Source organism: Diprion similis, chromosome 11 (genome assembly GCF_021155765.1).
Source record: "Diprion similis isolate iyDipSimi1 chromosome 11, iyDipSimi1.1, whole genome shotgun sequence".
In the NCBI taxonomy this organism is placed as follows: Eukaryota; Metazoa; Arthropoda; class Insecta; order Hymenoptera; family Diprionidae; genus Diprion; species Diprion similis.
In genome coordinates, this window is record NC_060115.1 from 1,731,740 (window position 1) to 1,752,281 (window position 20,542).

The following is a 20,542-nucleotide window of genomic DNA, read 5'->3' on the forward strand; positions in this document are numbered from 1 at the left end:
AAATTTACCCACCTTGTGTGAGCGATATTTTGATTTCTGTAAAATAAATTTATCATTCTGCTCTGACGCTTGTACAGTCCCCCCCACCCCCCCAACTTTTTTTTTCTTTACTACGCCCCTAGTGCTTTCAACCAGCAATGAAAATTTACTTTACCACTTTTATCCTGTAATATATATAGATATATACGTATATATTTAATATAGGTATGAATAATCAGGTAAACGACACAAAGCGACGATAATTCCGTAGGAGAAAAAAAAAAAAAAAAGATCGTAGGACCACTCTCAGATTCCTTATTACAGGTGAATTGCCATCATTACCATATAAACAGGATCCCTTCGACCCTTCTGCTTAGTATAGTATAACATGTATATATATATACAATACATACGCACATATATATACTCTCCTCATTATTTTCCTCTGAACGTTATCATTATAGATCTCATTATCGTTGTTTGTTATTGTTATTATTATCATCATCATCATCATCATCATCATCACCATCGTCGTCGTCGTCGTCGTCGTTATCATTACGATTATTGTTGTTACTAGTATTGTCAATCACTGCCATAACCTTTTTCACACCAACGAACGTACTATCGATTGTGATGCAACGGCACGACTCACAGCTGCTCGTACGCAATTACTAAGCAACACAACTGGCGAAAGCGATAGATAGAGAAAATAGAAAGACAGAGAGGGTTGGGGGAGGGAAGCTATACTGTTCGCTAATAAAGTCACGTTCACCGGTCATTCGGTTTATTGTGGGGATGAAAAGTGGCGGGGGTTGGGGTCGGTCGAGGCTCAGGTGTGAGGCCGGATCCCGAGTCCGGTTCGCCTCGTCCTCCGCAGCAATTAGAGTGACAATGGACCAGGATTTTCCTTCGTTGATCATACTGAGTTTAGTAACGTTATCGCAATGATTCAGAGTGACGTGAGAAAACAGTTATATCGCAATTTTCCCTATAACTGTCTAAAATTTGTTAAACCGTATGACAAAGCGAAACACACTCGTACATCGAAATCCGACTTCCTTAAAAATCGTTACAGAATATGTAAAAGAAAATAGTTATTTTTCATTCAATGTTTCTCGCGAAGATAGCGTCACACTGACTTAAAATCTCGTCCACATTTGGTGTCTCGGTGTAGGTAATGCACACCGTCCGTAACGTGACTGCGACAACGTGAACATTGTAGGTACACAAGTGCAATATAGCGCGAAGCGGAAACCGGTGAAAATTCATTGAAACACTAGGTATTGCATAGAGCAGTGCAGTGCGTGTTCCTTGTTCAATTGTTTAATTCCCTTGCGGTTCGGTTGTTACGTTGTTTGCTATAGATAGTTATATACACCTCCGTAGGTGAAACCGAGATAGCAAGGGTTGTCTGATGCACCGTTTCCCACAAATTGCCAATATATTTCATCGGTATCAGCTCGGCTGTCCCCGAGGCGAGATTCGCTCTCGATATATAAGACCAAGAACGCAAGACTAGACGATGCTGCTTCTCTTCCTCCAGGCTTCTTCTACATACACGTACGATTCGACTGAAAAGGATTTCTGCGACGCGAATGTTGTCAAAGTTTTTCACGATGATAGCGAGTAGTTGATGGTGCATTAAAACGAGTGGCGTGTAGTCCTGGTAGACGATGGCAAGGACTCGACGAGACCAAGAGAGGGTCCGCCACGAGCGAGTCCTTGACGTCGCCCGGAGCGAACGCCAACACCGTTTCACCCTCTAGGACGAGAGAGATCGGGGAGGTTGGGGGGTTGGGTCGGTAGAATGGGTATTAATTGCCGGGAGAACACAGGGCTTCGAGTGCGGCTGCCTTTACCACTTCGGCTCGTTAAGGACCAGCCTGGATGCGTCAAGGATCGGATCCGCCTGCGCTACACGCGGTGCTTATAAGTGCCCTTCAGTATCGGTGACTGCTAAAGCGTCACTTCTACTATATGCGGCAGCTCCATTGCACGTGCAAATTGGCGATTGGCGATTGGCAAGCTTCTCTATATGAAAGGGAATACGCATTCCTCGTCCTAATTCTACGTGAGATGAACGTGTTTTTGAAAAAGAGAGAAAGATGAAAAACAAACTAAAAGACGACGTTCGATGATATAGTAGAGATAGAATGAGGCTGAACGGGCTTCGAGGACAAACGAGCTGCAGCTATAGAGTTCACAGCCGGGTTGCTTGTCCGGCGTAATTAAGCGAGGAGCAATTAGACAGAATAAACGGTGAAAGGTTGTCCGGCTTCGTGCATATCAGCTGTCTCGGGGCTTAAGAATAAGAGAAGCCCCAGTCTTGCCACCGACGCGAGACCTCCGTTGGATTCTCCCTACTTGTTCCCGCTGGGGGCGTCTTCGGCATCGTCTTCGACGGGTTCCCCGATCCCCGTTGCTATCCTTCCTTCACACTGACAGCAGCTTATCGCAGCCTGTCAGCGCCCTCGTTAAATTTAATACGACGTCTGATCGATCCTTAACGTATTTATTTCTAACCGAATGATATCGGCGAGAAATTTTCAAAAAACTATACAGAAATCCGTATACTGTATAGAAATTGTGTATTTGAATATTATCGAGAAATGTTAATGAATGCTAATGAAGACGCCCCCGCGGCGTCAAAGTTCATAATAGCTCCACGGTGTGTATAACAGCGTAATTTTACTAGCCTGATATTCAAGAATTCTGAAGGAGTCTGTAACGAGTGTGAAACTTCAGAGAGGTTGATGTGACGGGGCTGGTCGAGGGGGGAGAGGAAAGGGAGAGGGAGCAGTCTTATCATCGCGAAGGAGGGGGAGAAGGGGGAAAAAAAGAAGAAGGAGAAGGGCGGCACGTCCGACGATTTGTGGCTTTCGCGAGGTCGGCGACGACGCCGGAGGAGCCTCTGTACTTTACAAGTGATAATAAATATGCATAATTAGTAGAGTAAGAGAGGAAAAAGAGGGGGGGAGGCGTTTGTTAAGCAAGCCGCGGGCTTGCGATGGTTCTTTAAAAGTGTCTGCCTTACAGCCGCCGCCGCCGCCGCCGCCGCCTGCGCGAGGCAAGTAAATAAGAATTCTTCTCCCTCTCGGAGGGACTTTTTCAACGTACAATGTCGTCCCCATGTAATTAGAGAACCCCCGTCAACCCCCTTTCATCCCCTCCGTGCGATCTCTGTACTCCAGCAAGGAGACGAAGGAGCAGAGTCGGAGGACTTGATCCTGCGGTAGTTTCGAAATTTGGCAAAAAAAAAAAAAGGAAAAAAATAATTGCAGACAGTATCACAAAGTATTGAATCATGGGGTCTTGAAGTTAGTAACGTTACTATAACGAGGCGTTTTTGTGAAAAATATTTACCTCGCACTCTTAGGATTTTCCGAAATTTAGTTGGCCATGTTGAACAAGACATATATATTTTGTATTTTATTAAATCAATGTTCGATGATCGTGAAGTCAACAACTCACCAAACACTGCTGTTTATCACTGCGGCATGAATGAGGGAAGCCCGTCTCAAAGATTAGGGATGCAAAACGTCTCAGCCGTAGCAGGTTCGAATTTCCGTCTGAAATGCAAAAAAAATAAAAAAATAAAGCATAAACAAAACAAGAATTAACGCCTTGATCGTTTTGAGGGAAAAACATTTTTTTAGCCCATGCAGAGAATGTTTGCCGGGACGCTATTTTCAGGCTGGGCTGAAAATATGAGTGAGACACTCCTCGACTTTGAGGGATGGAGCCGGAGTCCTTTTTCTTCACGGAAAAGCTGCTTACACGGGTTTAGGTCGAGACATAAATCATAAAATATTACAATAAGCGTGAGTCGCAGCCCCGCAAATTTCCGGGAATACTTCCACCCTCTCCTCCACCCCTCTCCGCCCCTTTTTGCCCGGCGGTGAGCGCCAGTCTGGACCGCGTCGTATCGGCCGAATAGCTGGGCAATTTGTGGTTCAAGGAAGGCTGTAACCGGAATAAATTATGGCCAGACTGTGCGGTCGCGTTATACGTGGGTGGAGATGTTTCCTTGGTTGTTCGCTTTTACTAGCTACTATAGGTAAGCCTGTTTTCCAGATACCGATACTATCCTCAAATAACCATGATGAATCCTACTCGAATCTCTCTCTCTCTCTATCTACCTCTACCAACCTTCACATTATACCTATTTTAGCGCGATGCAATGATTGCCCAAAGCAAATATGACCGGAGGTCAATCAGGCTTGGGTTCACCTTGAATCGGATTAGTTCGAAACGTTTGATACGCCCCCGCGTATATTTGCCCACACAGACACACACACAGCGATGTGAGACAATATCAATTTGCGCGAAATCGTTGCCTCGTCTGGAAAACCTTCGATTCGGAAAATGATGGAAGCAAGAGATGAATTTTCCACGTGCAATTGTGACATTTTCAAAGTAATTATATCGCATCGAAGAATGTTGAAGCTGTAAAAATGGCGTTATATTTTCATCCTCGTTGTCGCCACGTTGCTTTCGTTACCCGATGTTACAGTTATGCATGCTAAGTGCACGCGGGTGATGCAGAATTTAATTAAGATAGATGTTGCCACCGTCGAGCATTTCAGCGCTGCTGGGAACAACATCTGCCGCAATTAAGGGCATACGCATTACTCCTCTCAAGTTTATCAAGAATTTACTTTTTTTACAACGTTATAGCTACGTGTATAGGTATCTACCTACCTAGATACTTATTCTAGGCGAACGGCTGAATGAGAACTCGGAGCGGTTGGCACCTTGTGCGATTTTTCACTAAATAAAAAAGCATCAAAAGGAGAAAAAAAAAAAAAAAAAAAAAAAAACAGTACAAATGATAGTGAAAACTATGCGAATAAAACTATGGAAAAAAATAAATACATAACAGATATATACATAGAATATGTACGTATATTTTTCAAAATTTGAGGGACTTTGACACGACGAATACTGGTTCAAGAGAACTTGTTAATTCATAAGAGGTCGAGGTCGCGACGCTCGTTTGAGAGAATCGTTAGAATTTCAGTGGTCGTACAAATCACGTATTTCAAGAGAGAATAGAATAGAAAGGAAGTGTGTGAAAGAGTGTGAGAGAGAGAAAGAGAGAGAGAGCCGCGTGTTCGTCTCAAAGCTGTTAATTTCACAAAGCGCCAATCGATTTGTTGAACGTTCTGCTTTCCACGAGTGCGGGTATCAGCTCACCCATTGGTTGGATTAAACTTCCTGGACTGGAATCGGGGAGAGGGAATCTCCCTCTTTCTCTCTTCTCTCGCCTGAAAGTTTCCGCGTTAGAAACCGAACTGACTAAAGGAGCAATTTCTACACGCTTCTACGATGGTAACGACAATATTTCAATTCACCGCCGCAGTTGAAGGGGAGGGGGGGGGGGGGGGGGGTTGTAATGTTGAAAGAAAATAGATCGGTCGACCCCTGAGCTGCTGTTGAGAATGTTAAAATTTGCATATAGTGCAAAAAAATCACAGGGTTCAGATTATACAAAGTTCAAAGGAATCGCAGGAGTTTATAAATGCGATTTATTGAGGAAAAGTGATTTTCCGTGTAGAGCGGGAAGTTTGAAATTTGAAATTTTTAGATATGGAGGACCGGTTACGCAGGCAGCGAAGAATAGCTGCGGACACATCGCCGACGTAAAGGCTGTAGCTTTACTGCGGTGTACATCTGCTAAGCCATCGCTTGGTCTTAAATCAAGCGTGAAATCGCGGATATCTTTGCGACTCAACGCGCCGATTTTCTCGACGTTTCTTTCCTTTTCTTTATCTTTTTCTTTCTTTTATTTTTCCTTTTTTCTTTTCTCTTCTTTTCTTCGAGGTTTCCTTCGCCGCTTGCGAACACAAACGGATGAACAGATATTTTGAAATTCATTTCAAAACGGTGTAGCAGGCAGCGACGCATGACTCGACGACTTTTCCGTCTTTCGTTCCAGGAGACTTGACACATCTTCGTTTCAAAATATTCCTCCTTGCTGTCGCGTCGCCATAGAAAATTTATAATATATTAGGACAGATATTCGAAGCGAAATGAGGAGTTTCGAAAGACAAAGATAAATAAAGAAAAGAAAATAGATCTGAGGAATTGGGTTTAACCCACGAAATATTTCCGCTCTTTTCACTATCTTTCATACGTATATATACCTACTTCTCTCTCGCTTTCTCTCTCTCTGCAGCTTTTATCGGTAGATTTTCTTTCTCTCTTGGTAAAGCTCCGATGCGAAAGTTTAAGAAGATGAAATAAAAGAACGAGGAAAAGACAGAAAAAGTAGCCGCGTTAATTCCGCGAGTATTACGCGTGCGGGACATTATCTGACTGAACGGTGTATAAAAACAGAGTTTGTTTGATTGATCACCCTGCACTCATGTAACGTATAACCTACAAGAAAGTCGCGGCGCTGCTGATTAGAGATTAATAAACTGTTGATAATAAACTTAGGCCACCACGTCGAGTATTTGTAGATGCAAATAAATTTCTACATCGATATAATAAATCGAAGCGTGGAAATAAGGATTTTCGTATAAAAATGTTAAAAACTTTCTGCACTTCGTCTTTCCTCCTACTCATTTCTCTGCGTTATTATACATCCGTGATAATAATTGCAATGATATAAACGACACATTAGCGCAAAGTAAGTCACGCTGTGCTTTGATAAAGGCCGTATCATATGTATACACGATTGTCGATACGACCGCAACGACCGCAGTTATACTGTGCGGTTTTGCTCGCTTTTCAAAAGCGTTCGGAATTCTAGAATTCAGGTGTCCATAGAACTCGGCAAATATTTCGCCCGCCTGTTGCTAAACTCGCAGAGTCAGAAACGCGTTCAAGAATAACTTTAGCGAATCCGTTGACGGTTATTCCGTGTCACGTCTTGCCTCGATATTCCTCTGCGATTTTTTTGATAATTGCGTAACGTGTGTGTCTTGTTATAAAAAAAAAAACAAAAAAAAAACTTGGATAAATTTTTATATACGTACGTGAGTAACGTAATAGTGCGTCGCGGCGTTACGTGTAACAATTTGACTCAACGAGTTGAGACGAATTAGACAAACATTTATTCGCAAATTTAGCCGTGAAAGCTGAAACTTCAACTTCCCTTTGCTTTGAATTTCTCGACATTAAGAGCGTTTACCATCCTCCAGGCCATTGCCATAATTGCTACTTATTTGCTCTAAAATCTTGACGTTCGTTCCCTCAGACTTTGTCTGAGAGCACTGAAATTCCCGCGACATATTTCTCCACTTTCCACAACTTCACACTTTTCATAACCGCTCGCAAACGAATTCAAGCGAATAATAAAATAAGCCCAAATATCATTTTATAAAAAATTCTTTTTCTTATCTTTTATCCAAATTCTTATATAGTTTTTGCCTCTCGTAACTCTACAGCGTAATTCGAAAGAATCTTTCAACGATGCAAGAGACGATCGTAATTTTTACGTATACATATATAAAACGCGAGGTGAAATCACGTGCGGCAAAAACCTCGCGGATTGTTTGTTGTCGGTATCAACAACTCGGTCCGCACAGTTTATCCCTCAGGGCGTCAAAGTGGATCAAGTTACCAGATTCTTCGTGTTACCACATTTCTCATTACTCCGTGTAATTAGCCGGTGTGCAGAGGTTCAAGGGACGGGAAAAAAGGGGCGAAACCGTCGCGGAACAAGAGTGGGGGAGGAGGAGGAGGAGGACGAGGAGGACTTACGGTTCGCCGGTTGTTAAGGAGTTGAGTTAAGGACCACCGCCTGCCGAGCACCCTCGGCAAAAGCCGTTTCCGTACGCGAAGAGCTAAATTTCAAACAAGGTTTTTTCCCGTTTCACCCTTTTTTCCACGGTGCGCATTGAAACATCTGTGAATTCGATCAACCCTAGCCGTGCGGATTCCGTAACTCTCTATTAAGCTACAGACCGTGACAATCCAGCCCAGTTTTCTTCGTCGTACTTATTTTTTTTATTTCCTCTCTCTCCTCCTCCTCCTCGTCTCCTCTTTATCTGCGATTCTTCTCCGGCATTTTTCCTACCGTTTTCATTCTCTACGCGATAACCCTCCCCCACCCCCCGCGAGTAGAGGGAAATATCTTTTTCCTGAAAAGATCTTTTCCCGAAAATAAATCGGGCGAAAATGGAGACACCCGGCCACCTTCGGATCCAGCAGCTCCCGCACCCTCGACGCTACCGCGAGATCCTATCTGAAATTCACCCTCGCGCCATGCGGCACGTGCCGAAATCCAATTCCCAATTATTATTATACTTCGTCCCACCCCCTATCCCCACCACATAGCCAGTAACACCCGAATAATTGACCTGAACAGAACGCTACTCGGTCCGATATTAAATCGGGTATTTTTGACAAGGATTTTTATTTCTCTCTCTCGGCTTTTCGTTTAACCAGTCGCATCGCCACGTATATTCGAAACGAAATAATTGTTTAATTGCAAATCGTTCTCGCACGGTTACGAAAGAATAAATGATAAATAAAATTCAATTTTCAACTATCGCAGCTAACGTAGGAATATTTTCGCTCTCAGTAATTTAAATTCTATAACTAAACATTTTACACTGATTAAAATTTCCCGGACAATTATATTATCAACATAAAAAATTACTCGGCGTTCGGTACAAATGGAATAAATCATTCAATGAATTACCCTGTTGTTAATAAAATTATCTCGGTTAAATTTTATCCGATTATCGATCGAAACCGCGGTGTTATTTTTCTAAAGAACAATATTTACCGAATGGAAAAGTCATGCCTCCTATACACACAAGCGATAGTATAGTGGACACCATTACCGCCATAATCGATGAAAATAATCATTTTTAATGAAACGATTCCAAGAAATAAAATTGATTACCTCGAGGAAGAGGAAAAAGAAAGAGAGGGAAAAAAATCGGGGGTTGATAGGCGTTATGTACGAGTGTACATAGGCAGGGATATATACATATATAGACACACACATATACATATATATCGAGCTACTTGGCTATGCCACATCGCATTTTCAACTTGGGAATTATTCATGTCACGTTTCCCATATTTCATGCCGGATTGGCACCAGCCGCCGATTACGAGTGAGGAAAGAAGCGAAGACGGAGAAGGAAAGAATGAGGGAGAAAAACAGCAGAAAAAAAAAGAAATGAAAATAGACGCAGAAAATGGGTACCTCACTCTCTCTTTCTCTCTCTCTCTCTCTCTCTGTGTATGTAAATACACACATATATATATATATATATATATATATATATATATATATATATAAGAGTTATACACAGTGTCCTGCATCGGCCACCCCGACTGATTATCACCAAAACGCAATTCATAGTCGCGCCTGCACCGGCAAAAGTAATTTCATTCACCCTCTACTCCGATTAATATAACATTAAAACAGTTACCCAAGAAAGACTTTCGTCAACTCTTTTATATTGTAAAATAATTTGCATTACGTTCGTTTTTATATACCCACGATTGTACGTATTTTATTTATTATTTGTTTTTTTTTTGTCACTTGGTCGACGAACAAAGAATTTCATTATCAAATATCTTCGAAATGATTTGCCCTGGATTATTATTATCATTTGTATCAATAGGTGTATCTCTTTACACGAATCTGCACGTGGCTGTAAAAGAATATATATCACTACATCACGCAGCGACGTAGGTACGTAGGTATAGCTTTTAGCTCAACTTTCAACCTTAATCGAATGGGTGTGTCCGACATAAAAAAAACGGGCGAGCGAATAGTGGAGGATTTGGATATTGGATCTAGAGGATATACATGTATATATACATATACATACGAGTAAAGCTCGGCGAAGCGCGCGAGTGACTGATTTCTGTTATTTCCTTCGCCGCGGCGAGGAGGAGCTTTTGCAGAGTATTTTGCCGCGAGCTCCGCACGATTTTCGCATCCAGCCATAAAAGTGAAAATAAAAAGACGCGACAAAGGTGCGCTGCACTTGTCATTTCCATGGCGAATATCCGTTAGCGTGTTCGCAGCTTTGTGCCGCTACAATACCAGGATTGCAATTGCTTTTCAGGCGGTTGAGAAACATGCAGGATATCCCGATGTGTGTAGTCCGCAGGATCAACGGTATATACATACATATACATACACAAATTTATATATATATATATATATATATATATAGATATTCTATACGTGTGTACCCTGTACATGGACAGCGTGCAGCGTGTAACAAGAGGTGGAGAATTTGCCAATTTTACGGTGGTCGCTTGCCAAATTGAAAATTAGCGAAGCGTCCTCTTCAAGCAATATATCCGCTGCCGTCACGTCCTTCGGGTTTCGTCAATTAATTGTCATTGACAAATTCCTCGCGGGGATATCGAGGAGGCCCGAAATTAACCCGCCGCACCGGAAAGATGCGAGCCTCGGATTTAGCGCTTAAAAAAAGATTTTTTTCCTATTCCTTTGGGGGAAAAAAAAAATTAAAAAAAATATATATATAGGACTTCGATTGTGTACACTTTTTTGTAATTGAAACTGTGGTAGATCAAACCTGGGCGAAAATCCTCTGGATCTAAATCAAATAATAACGCCTTTATCCTACGTAGCTACAATCCCTGGAATCGAAGGTGTCGTTTGCAGTATAAAATTGCATGAATAAATCCTGAAAGCGGGTAACACGGGGATGTTGTTATTGTATGTATATCACTGCATCATATATGTGTGTATTATATATATATCACGTATATCACCGAAAGGTATTTTCGCATTGCAATTTTTAGCTGATCGTGAGCTGTAATACGAGTCTGCTGTATTAGGTATGGATGTCCGCGATGCTCGGGACTTTGGCGACAATGCGATTTTAACGCAAGCGATATTGCACGCGATTCCGCGATCCCGCATTGCGAGAATAATGGAAATCAAATGTCGCGCGGTGCAACTTGATTTATAAACATAATAATCGCGACAAATCGCCGATCGGCAGCGTGTCGTGTAGGTACCGATAATAATCGTTGTTGCATAGTCGCGATTCGCACGAACCGATTTTCACCAGCAAATTATTTAGGATTAGAAATTGTAAATTTTTATACAAAGTCAAAAACGATTTACGAGAGTCGCGGGAGATTTAAAGGATCATTGAAAGATGTAATCATCGTTACTGGATCGAATCAAAGCGCAAGAATAGGAAATGAGAATTTCATTAAGGACAAAAAACATAGAGAATAAAATAAACAAATGAATAAATAAATGACTAGAGAGTGAAAAGAAAACGCGGAGAATTGAACCAAGAATAATTAAATTCACAATTTATACCTTAACTCAAAGGCAGAGACGCGTCCAATTATACATCATGGACGAATCCTTTTTATTCTTTTCCTTTTTTCTCGGTCTGCCTTTCCCTTCAAACGCAAGCTACTGCTGCTGCTGCTACGCGTCCAACTTTGTCAGCAGCGTGGATTTAACAAAGAAGGTTAAAACTACGCGAAAATAAACAAACATAAAACACAAAATAAGATGAAAGCTCAAAGAAATGAAGAAAAGAAAGAAAAACAACCAATCACTTTCAAAAGCGTAACCCGCACTTGGGGAAGAAAATATTACACTTTTACGTATACCGTTGCACCCCCTAATATTATTAAAACGGAAGAGGAGAATAATAAAGCACATAAAACGAGACAAAGGAGCCTAACGATTCACTTTAAGAAATATTTTGGTAAAATGGATAAAAAAAAATCGAAAACTGCATCGGTAAGTTGAAAAATTCGCAACGGGATCCTGGAAATTTTAACGCATTAACCATAAAAGTTTGAGACTTTGTTTTTTCATCTTTTCAGACAGGCGAAGCGTTTCATCAGATTGCTGCGTCTGGCGGTTCTTCGTTCCTTATTCTCGCCTCTCCCCAGATTTTCGATTTCTTGGCATTCGATGAGCCACCCTCATACACAACGTATGCGCGAAGGAAGTTACGGCACGGCAGCTACGCGTCCCGTATTTCAACGAGACGAGAGAACCCAGCCGGCCCTGGGGGCCCCGGATCCCCGAGGCGCCGAATTCCCGATCTAGAAAACGTACGAGAGAAAGAATCGCGCCGTATAATTCCTCTTGGTAGAAAAACAAGAAAGAAAAGAAAAGAAATAACACAACGAAATGCGAACGGAATTGGATTTGAGGAATGACGAGATCTGGGGTCTAGAATTTCTACCTAAATCTGCACTCTTTGAACTAAAATTAAATTAGAGCACCTAAATACCGAACGGAATAGGTAAAAATTAGTTTTTTAGACTATACAATTAATCCAAGTATCGATTTTCACAACGCGTGACCTCGTCGTCGTTTCCGTTAAAATAGCAGTGGTACACCTGCTGGATATGTAGAAATGGTTAGAGGTATGTGTACGCTATGGCCGCACGCGAGAATTCCGTATATAGTCCTACCGGCTTATGTCTTATACGTGGATTATTATATATATATATATGTACATTACAGTATGGTAATAATCATAACGCCCGAGCTATTAGAATAATGATTTGAGAGGCAAATTCTCGGCCGTAAGATACGTAAAGTGTACATACGTGTGTGTGTGTGTATTTATATGTATACACAAGGCACAGAGCAGCGTAACACGGTGTAATGCAAATTATCATACTTACAAGATAAGAACACCGGTGTACATATAAGGTGCGCTATCTTAACCATAAAGTACTTGTCACCTCTCGTAGTGTCAAGAGGGAATGGTGGAAAAATGTATGAGATAATTTTGCCCATTTCTATCCACATTTCTTAACTACAATTGTACTGTTTTTGTCTACTAGATCATTATGATCATCATTATTATTATGAGTGTTTATTATTGTGTTCATGAGAATTTTGAACACAACAGAATTGTCTGCTGGAATAATATATCTACGATGAGAAACATAGCAGGTAAAAATATAGACATGCGTGTCAAATTAAGTAAAAATCGTTAGGTTTTGTTGAGAATTCACATCGATTCAATGACTGAAGAAGAAGTTATTACGCGATTAGTTGTTTATTATTTTTAATAGCTATAATGTTCTACTTTCAATTTGAAATTTTAACGACAAAGAAGAAACTTGCCTTGGGAGTATTAAAACAAAAGAAGCGTAACGAAGAATTTCGTTAAAGGCATTGATTTTCATCCCCTGCGAATTTGGTAAAAAAAAGTCGAATTGACGGGGGTGAATCTCGTTTGCGACCCCGCGTGTCACCCCACTATAACGCTGGTTTGGTAATTTTAATCCTCGTCCGATTCACAGTGCAGGCAGATCCCCTCCTCCTTCTGCGTCCTGAGCGTTCTTTGACATCCTGGATTTCGGTAACGCGATGCAGCTTCGATATCCGCACATGATTAACAAAATATGCCGTTCCACTCCTCGACAAAAGGGAGTCGGAGAAGTGAAAATGAGGGGTGAATTGTTGAAGAACGATATAGAGTCTCTGTACTTGGAATTTCGTTTTTTACTTATTTTTTTTTTACTTCTTCATTCTGTAAAGGGAAAAGTGCGAAACGTGCGGGTTCGACAGGAGATGGAAATGGTAGTAAGAGAGAAGCAGAAAAAGAAAGAGAGAGAGAGAGAGAGAGAGAGAGAAAGTGAGAAGCAAAGAACAGCAGAAAAACAGGCAGGAGCTTAACTTAATATTTGGTATTTCTGGCGTATTTTTTATCTATTTACTGCGGGAGCCCGATGAAAAAATATATATGTATGTATCTGCAATCTTTTTGCAAAATTGTAGGAAATGAAAGTAAAACGAAGAAATCACAACGTACGGATCCTTATATGTATATATATATCTATATATAGGGAAATCTCTCTGCTGTAGGGAAAAAATTAGTTGAAAACTTCAGAAATTTCACCTCTGCTGCTCTATACTGCACTACGAAAGTAGTAGTAGTAGTAGTAAAAGGTATAACTTGCGCGTGTGTGCGTGTGTGTATGTGTGTGTGTGTGCGGACGTATAAGTACTACGCTGTATTAACTGAAAGCCATATGTAGATAAAAAGGACGAGGAAGAGGGCTCTTGAATTGAAAGGAAACCTTTGAAATAAACACGGATAACGAGATTGAAGCTAAACTTCGAATTCCGATATTCTCTATTTTGATTGGAATTCATATGACCAATCGAATGCTGTACATAAAGTCTTGATAAATAGTCGTGTATAACAAAATACAAGAGAAAAAGAAAAATCTCGGACTGCAAGAATAAAATAACCAAGTGGCATGATAAAAAAAATAAATAAATAAATAAACAGAAAAGTAATAAATAAAAAAAAGTAAAAAAAAATAACAACATAGAAACGATTCAAGAGCCGAGGGGAGGAGAGAGGGCAGCGAAAATCCGAAACAAACCGTGAAATTAATGAACGAGTAAAATTTATAACCCGCCACCCATTTGTCGTCCAATTAATTATTCAAAACGAGCCAGTACGCTCCGGCAGGACAGCGAGCCGCTGTTCGGGTGGTCGAGTATTCCCGTTTGCAAGATAGATGACTCCGTCCGTGTACGCAGCGTGCATACATACACACGCACTACATACGTTCACGCACGTATCAATTGTCACGTATAAGTTGTACGTACCTACCTACCGTGCTTGCGTGCGTGCGATGTGGATATGCATTATAGGCAGGCCGCATGCCTCGATCACGTGTATAATGTCACTCCTGAACTCTTAAATACCTGACCTACTAGCTTGCTTGGAAGGGATCACGAGGAGAGTGAAAGAGATAGAGAGAGAGAGAGAGAGAAAGTTGAAAATAATGTAAAAAAAAAAAAAAAAAAAAACGAGTAAAATGACGTCAGATTTGGGAAGAAGCAAGAAAGCGGAGAAGAGAAACACACCCCATAAGAATGAGTGTGTCAAGTTAATACCGTGAGCGAGATCTGATCGCGGCGCAGCGCAGGCGGCGGGACATTGAGTCGAAAACTTTTCCATTTCTCCATTCTTATTTCTTTCTCATTTCCCTCCTTGGCTACTCCTCTTTCTCACGCAACTTTTCTCACGACCAGATCACAGGGGTGAGAAAACGTATCGCATTTTCGCCGCGTCACGCGGTATAAATATGTACCTTAAGCGAGAAAGAGAGAGAGAGAGAATTGAGGAGGGGAGGAAAAATTCACGGTATACTTCCAATCTCGTCTTTCTTCGTCGTCTTCAACATGTTTTTGCACCCTCGTCGCTGCAAAATTCATGAGTACAGTTTTACCCGGATTGCAAATTCGTCCCTTGACTCTCCCGTTCGTAAGGTCGACGATGCCTCCCGCAAGCAGAGGAAACGGTAGTCGAGGAGCTGCAGTCAGCATGAATCGAGTTGAGGAACAAACTCCCGGTATTATAATGGTTAAAATGGCGACGTTGATCCTTTCAGCGGTGTACACGCAGTTACCAGCATAAATCATATATGTATATATATTATGTTCCACTAACCGGATGCTTTTAGCGTTTCCAGTCTATCAGGAAGAGAAAGAAAGGATGCATGACGCGAAGCAAAAATCTCTCTCTCTCCCGCTCTCTATTTCTATTTTTTTTTTTTATTTATTTACCTATTTATCTATTTTTATTTATTGACTCGTATCTCAATCTTTTTTCTCATCCAATAGCTGGTCTATTGCCGTCAGTATCCTCTTGAAAAGTCCTCCATTCTCTTTACTCTTTAGTCAGTAACTTGTTCGTTTTTTTTTTTTTTGGTCATATCTACAAATTTTTATTCTATTTTATATTTTTATTTTCCCTTCTATTGTACTCTTGGATTATTAACTTGCCTCAAGGCCTAATTAAACCAAAGTACAATATTCGATATCTATTCATCTATCTATCTATCTATCTATCTATCTTTCTATCGTTCTCTGTTCTTTGTTCTCTTCCTAATGGATCTAACCTTCTCGATTTTCCCCCAACGTGTGACGCGATGCCTCACATATCGTAAGCATCTCTCCTCCACTTCCGGCACTCTCGATAACCCGAAGCGATTCTCCCGCTGCACTTTCCTACAAAATCGCCGGATCTTCCGTGGCTTCGAACAGCAGCCCTGCAGCCATGCATCGTCTTGGCGAACGCAGGGGTTGCGCATCTTCTGTGCTGCACGTTAACAGCGGGTCTCGAGAGTTGATAATATTGCTGCTCGCAAGTGTAGGGAGGGGGGAGAAGGAACGTTGATGCTGAATGGGCTGCTGAATTAATGGCTCCATGTCAGGCGCAATAACAGAGTCATCACACGCCGGACTCGTACCGGCTGGCTGCCAGGCTTGCCTGACTGCCTGTTTGCCTGGTGCTTGGCTGGTGCTTGGCTGCTTGCCTGGCGTTCCTCGGTTCCCGACTTCCACCCCCGGCGGGTTTGCAGGGCGTTTTGCAGTTTGGTGGGTTCCCCGAAGCCTTCTTGGTTAATTGCCACCGTCACTCCGCCTTCGAAATGAACATCCCTCCCGGCTTATGCAACCCTGAATCCACCGACCCCCGCTAATCTTCGCCTATATTCACGCCACCGCGGGAACCGAGTTCCCTTGTTATGCATCCACTCGACCAAATTTCATTCCAATTATGCGGAACGGCTCGATCGGTGGCCGTGATTATCGCGTCACCTCTAAGACTCCTCTGATCTTACAGGACTCTGAAGGATCTTGTCAATTCAACACAGTGTTCAATGACGAAATTACTTTCATCAATAATTATTCAATCAGTCTTTGCACTTGAAGACTTGACTCCAAGTTCCTGAATTGTTCCGATGATCGTTGCGCACGGTAAAAAAAAAAAAAAAAAATGATAAATGACCAGCCTTCAACCGTCCCGACTTCGCCGTCCAAAGTCGAAAAGTATAAAATCTGAGCGACGTGTGCAAGAAAATAGAGACTGACAAACGCGTGCCTAGGTTATAACCAGCATCCTCCGCTTACCCGTTTTATACCGTCACGTTTTACCGACGACGGTGATAATTTATTCAAACCGTGTCAAGTGTCGGTCATGATTTCTCAAACGTCGTTGCATCCATAATGCAATGCGGTTGTGTCCTATCCTTCTCGTTTCGTTCCGCATTTTACTCGGAGGTTTGAAAACGATGTACAGCGATGAAAAGAATACCATCAAAAAATAACAAATAAATATATACATCTGTAAAAAAATAAAAATCAACAAAGTACCGACTGAAAACGTGAAAAAAGAAAGAAACTATATGTATATATGCGGATAATCTGTCGCGGCACGCGAGCTGAGCGTCGCAGCAGGGTTACAAGGTAGGGTAGCGGCTGGATACCTACACCTCGAGGGAAATGAAATAGAGCGGTGGTATGAATTAAAAGAGAAGCTCAATATACACGACTACTAACAACCGTGATGCGGTAAACGTTACGTGATGCTCACTCGTCTGGTGCTCATTAACCCCCCCCCCCCCCCCCCCTCCCTCAGGCATGTCGTCATAATTTCGGACAAACCCGGACCGACGGCGACGACTAATAATCCATATCAACTGGTAGCCCTGCAGATATATCGGGAAAATTGGAAAGCAGAGCGAGTAGTCGGTAGTCGGTAGTCGATCGGAATATCGGGATGGCCTGCAAGGCTGGCAGGAAGCAGCACCAGCCGGGCCTCCGTCGAGGGCGTATATCACTCGTTTGGTTACCCCGTGGGATTTCCACGTGTTAGCTCTTCCATCTATCCGTTACTATGTATATATGCAGACGTGTTTCACACTCGGTCACGTCGCTGGTGGTCGGGGTCGTCCCACCGCTGCCACCAACGAACGGTGCCGCCGTTTCGACGTTACAAGTTTAAGCCGCTTCCAAACCACTCCTCTCAAATTTGAATAAGTGTTTTTTATCGATGGGGTGGGGGGGAGGGTGGAGGAAGAAAGAGATAGGCGTAGCCGGAGTTCAGGGGGGAGGGGGAACGAGGCGAACGGTTTCGGGCTTGATCAATTCTTTCTTCAAGTTTGATCAAGTTCGTTTTTGTTGTTTTCTTTAATTTTTTTTCTCGCCGTAAACTTTTTGGTCTTTAACCGGGGTGAAATAAAATCTTCTCACCCCCCTCCCCCCCCCCCCCCTCCCCGAAGAACTTTGAGACGGCAAATCGCGACTCGCGCAAGCTCGTCAAAGTTCGCGCCACTTGAACCATTCGCTCTTGTTACTCTGTGCAGAAATTCATAGCAACTAACTTCGGGGTTCAACAGACTGCTCTTCAAAGCGTGTACAGTACTGCAACTTCGCGGCTCCATTCACGTAACAGAGAGAAATATATGTACACATAGCACCGCGGCAACAGCAGCAAGTGTGCAGAGTTTCCGTTGTCGATGGAACTGCATTCGCCCCGGGCTCTTCATCCCGCTGCATAGATCCAAGACTAGTCGAAACTAAATCAAACTTGATTACAGGGTATATTCCATACGAACCGAAACCATAAGGGTGATGATTTTCCAGTTTTTTATCCCAAAATTTGAAGTATGAAATTCACTTTTGGGCAGGAATTAATAAGGACAAGGAAGCGGGTGTAAGCCGAAGTAAGCTCAAGTCCTCTTTTCGGTTCAATCAGCCGTCTCACCACCGAGTACTCGGTAAGGACGACGACGCGACGAAGACGAGACTCGTCGTCGGTTTGAGAAGTTCATTTGGTATTCTACAAGGATAATTTTATTCGAATCCATTAGACATGGCGTCAAGCGTCGCGCCGCCGTCGCGTCCGTTCCTTAAGACGCGGTAAACGCAGACGCTAATATCTCATCTTGGCTTTCTCTCTTCCTCTCTTTCTCTCACTTTCCTTATCCAACCCTTTCCTCTTTCCCGAAACGGGCCTCCGGCGTAACTGTAAGGACACGGATCACGTCTCAGTAGCGCAATTAGGCATCCGTCGTGACCGATCGTTGCACGTTAAGCGCGTGCCATTGAAATCTGGTTACTGCGCAGTTTGTGTCTCTGCAGGCGTGAATGACGTCACGACGACGCGATGAATGACGGAATGTAAGGGTATGAAGAGGTTTTCAGGTGGATAAATTCACGCGTTATACATACCTAATCGCATTCGTGCATCATTCGCACAAGTAGGTAGGCGCCTAGATATGTACGTACACACATATAACAAGCAGCTCGCGGTGTCAACGTCGAGAGGTATTTTTTACCTGATCCCGATAAGCCAAGCCACATGCCGCAGCAGGCGGGAAGCTCCTCTCGACCCAAATTTAAAGTTGTCTACTTAAAAGTTTTCATTACCTCCACCCCCAGCCCCACCTCCACCTCCTCGCGACCCGCGGGGTGTTATGCCGAGCTTGATCGAAGATATAACTCCTCGGCGAGGAGTCGACTGTATTTATAGATATAGGTATGCTGCCCCTCTTCGAGAGTGAAGTAATCCAGCTTACAGGAGGTGCGCGTGTCGGTCTGTATAAGGTATATGTATGTACATACGTACAAAAGTCCAATTAAAATATCCTTCGCAAATTGTAAATTTCGCCATATCTAGACTCCGGCATCGGTGGGGGGTGGAAGTGAGAATTTGCAAGTTCGGGCTCGTCGACTTCGCACGATGAAATCATTCGGTAGCGGAGAGTAGAAATTGGTGTGAATAAAAATTAAAAACCCTGCCGACGACGCAAAGAATTCTTCTCTCAGAAATAACGCCGCGCGAGTTTATCAATCTTTGCAAGTAACGCGAGGATTGTTTCGATCATGCCGACAAGTGAAATAATAAATTTCTTCTTTTACTTAATGTCAATTAGCAGTTGCGAATAGGTATAATAGACACGAATGTATGCATGTATGTAACGCGTTAGGTTAAACACGTTGGAGTTAAAATTGTACAATATCGGAATATTCCCATGCGATTCATATTTGAATATTGAAAAATACAGTCAGATTTATGATTATTGTTATTTTTTTTTTCGGATGTTCAATGGAAAAAAGACGAGAGATCGAGAAGCATTATCTTATCCTCCCCGGCGCTCATTCTCTCTCTCTCTCTCTACCTCCATCTACCTCTTCGCCATTTCAACCTTACTCCCAGGGGGCTATTCGTGAAGCAGTTATTTATTCAAATTGATGAACCCGAATAGCAGCTAGGGGCAGAAGCTGAACGTTGAGCGTAGGATTACCGGTTCGACGTTAGAGACTGCTACAGGTATGCTATAAGGTGGATACCGATTCTTCGATGCCAAAGTGGAGAAAAGAGGGAATGCAGGGTCTGCTCGAATCGATTATTCACAAAGTGGGTTAATAAATTATCAATTAATCGTGGCTTCGGCTATTTCTCCACCCGAGTCGTGCCGCATAAATTAATAAATAAATCGACAAAGAGCTGCAATTTATAATAATTATGCATGAGGGCAAATGAAAAAAAAGCGGGGAAAAAGAAACGGAAGAAAAATAAAAGAAGGAGAATTTCACCGGGACCTAGAGACCCTGGAAATTGACCGCGTGGTCAGAATTGTTCGATCTTGTCTGCTAGCCGCGGTCGTGGTGGAATTTTCACACCATGTACTAACATTCCTCGACGAGAACGTACCATCTAGTTTCTCCAGCTACCGCGTGTTGCCAGCAAAGTAAAAATTCTCAAATTCCACGGCTCTGGGTCGGGTCAGTCGGGTGACCCAAAGAGAA

The 20,542-nt window shown here is 42.5% G+C and overlaps 1 protein-coding gene across 2 annotated transcripts in view; it reads right to left on the reverse strand.

Annotated features, from left to right (window-relative positions):
* Positions 1–20,542, reverse strand: part of LOC124412368 (leucine-rich repeat-containing protein 24) — a 98,230-nt gene that overhangs the window by 56,466 nt on the left and 21,222 nt on the right. The window contains exon 1 of one of the 2 annotated variants that reach the window (XM_046892182.1): positions 3,451–3,510. The exons of the other annotated variant lie outside the window; for it this stretch is intronic. The gene's annotated coding sequence lies outside the window, so the exon portion shown is untranslated. Of the gene's footprint in view, positions 1–3,450; positions 3,511–20,542 lie in introns of those variants that run through there. 2 annotated transcript variants of the gene reach the window in all.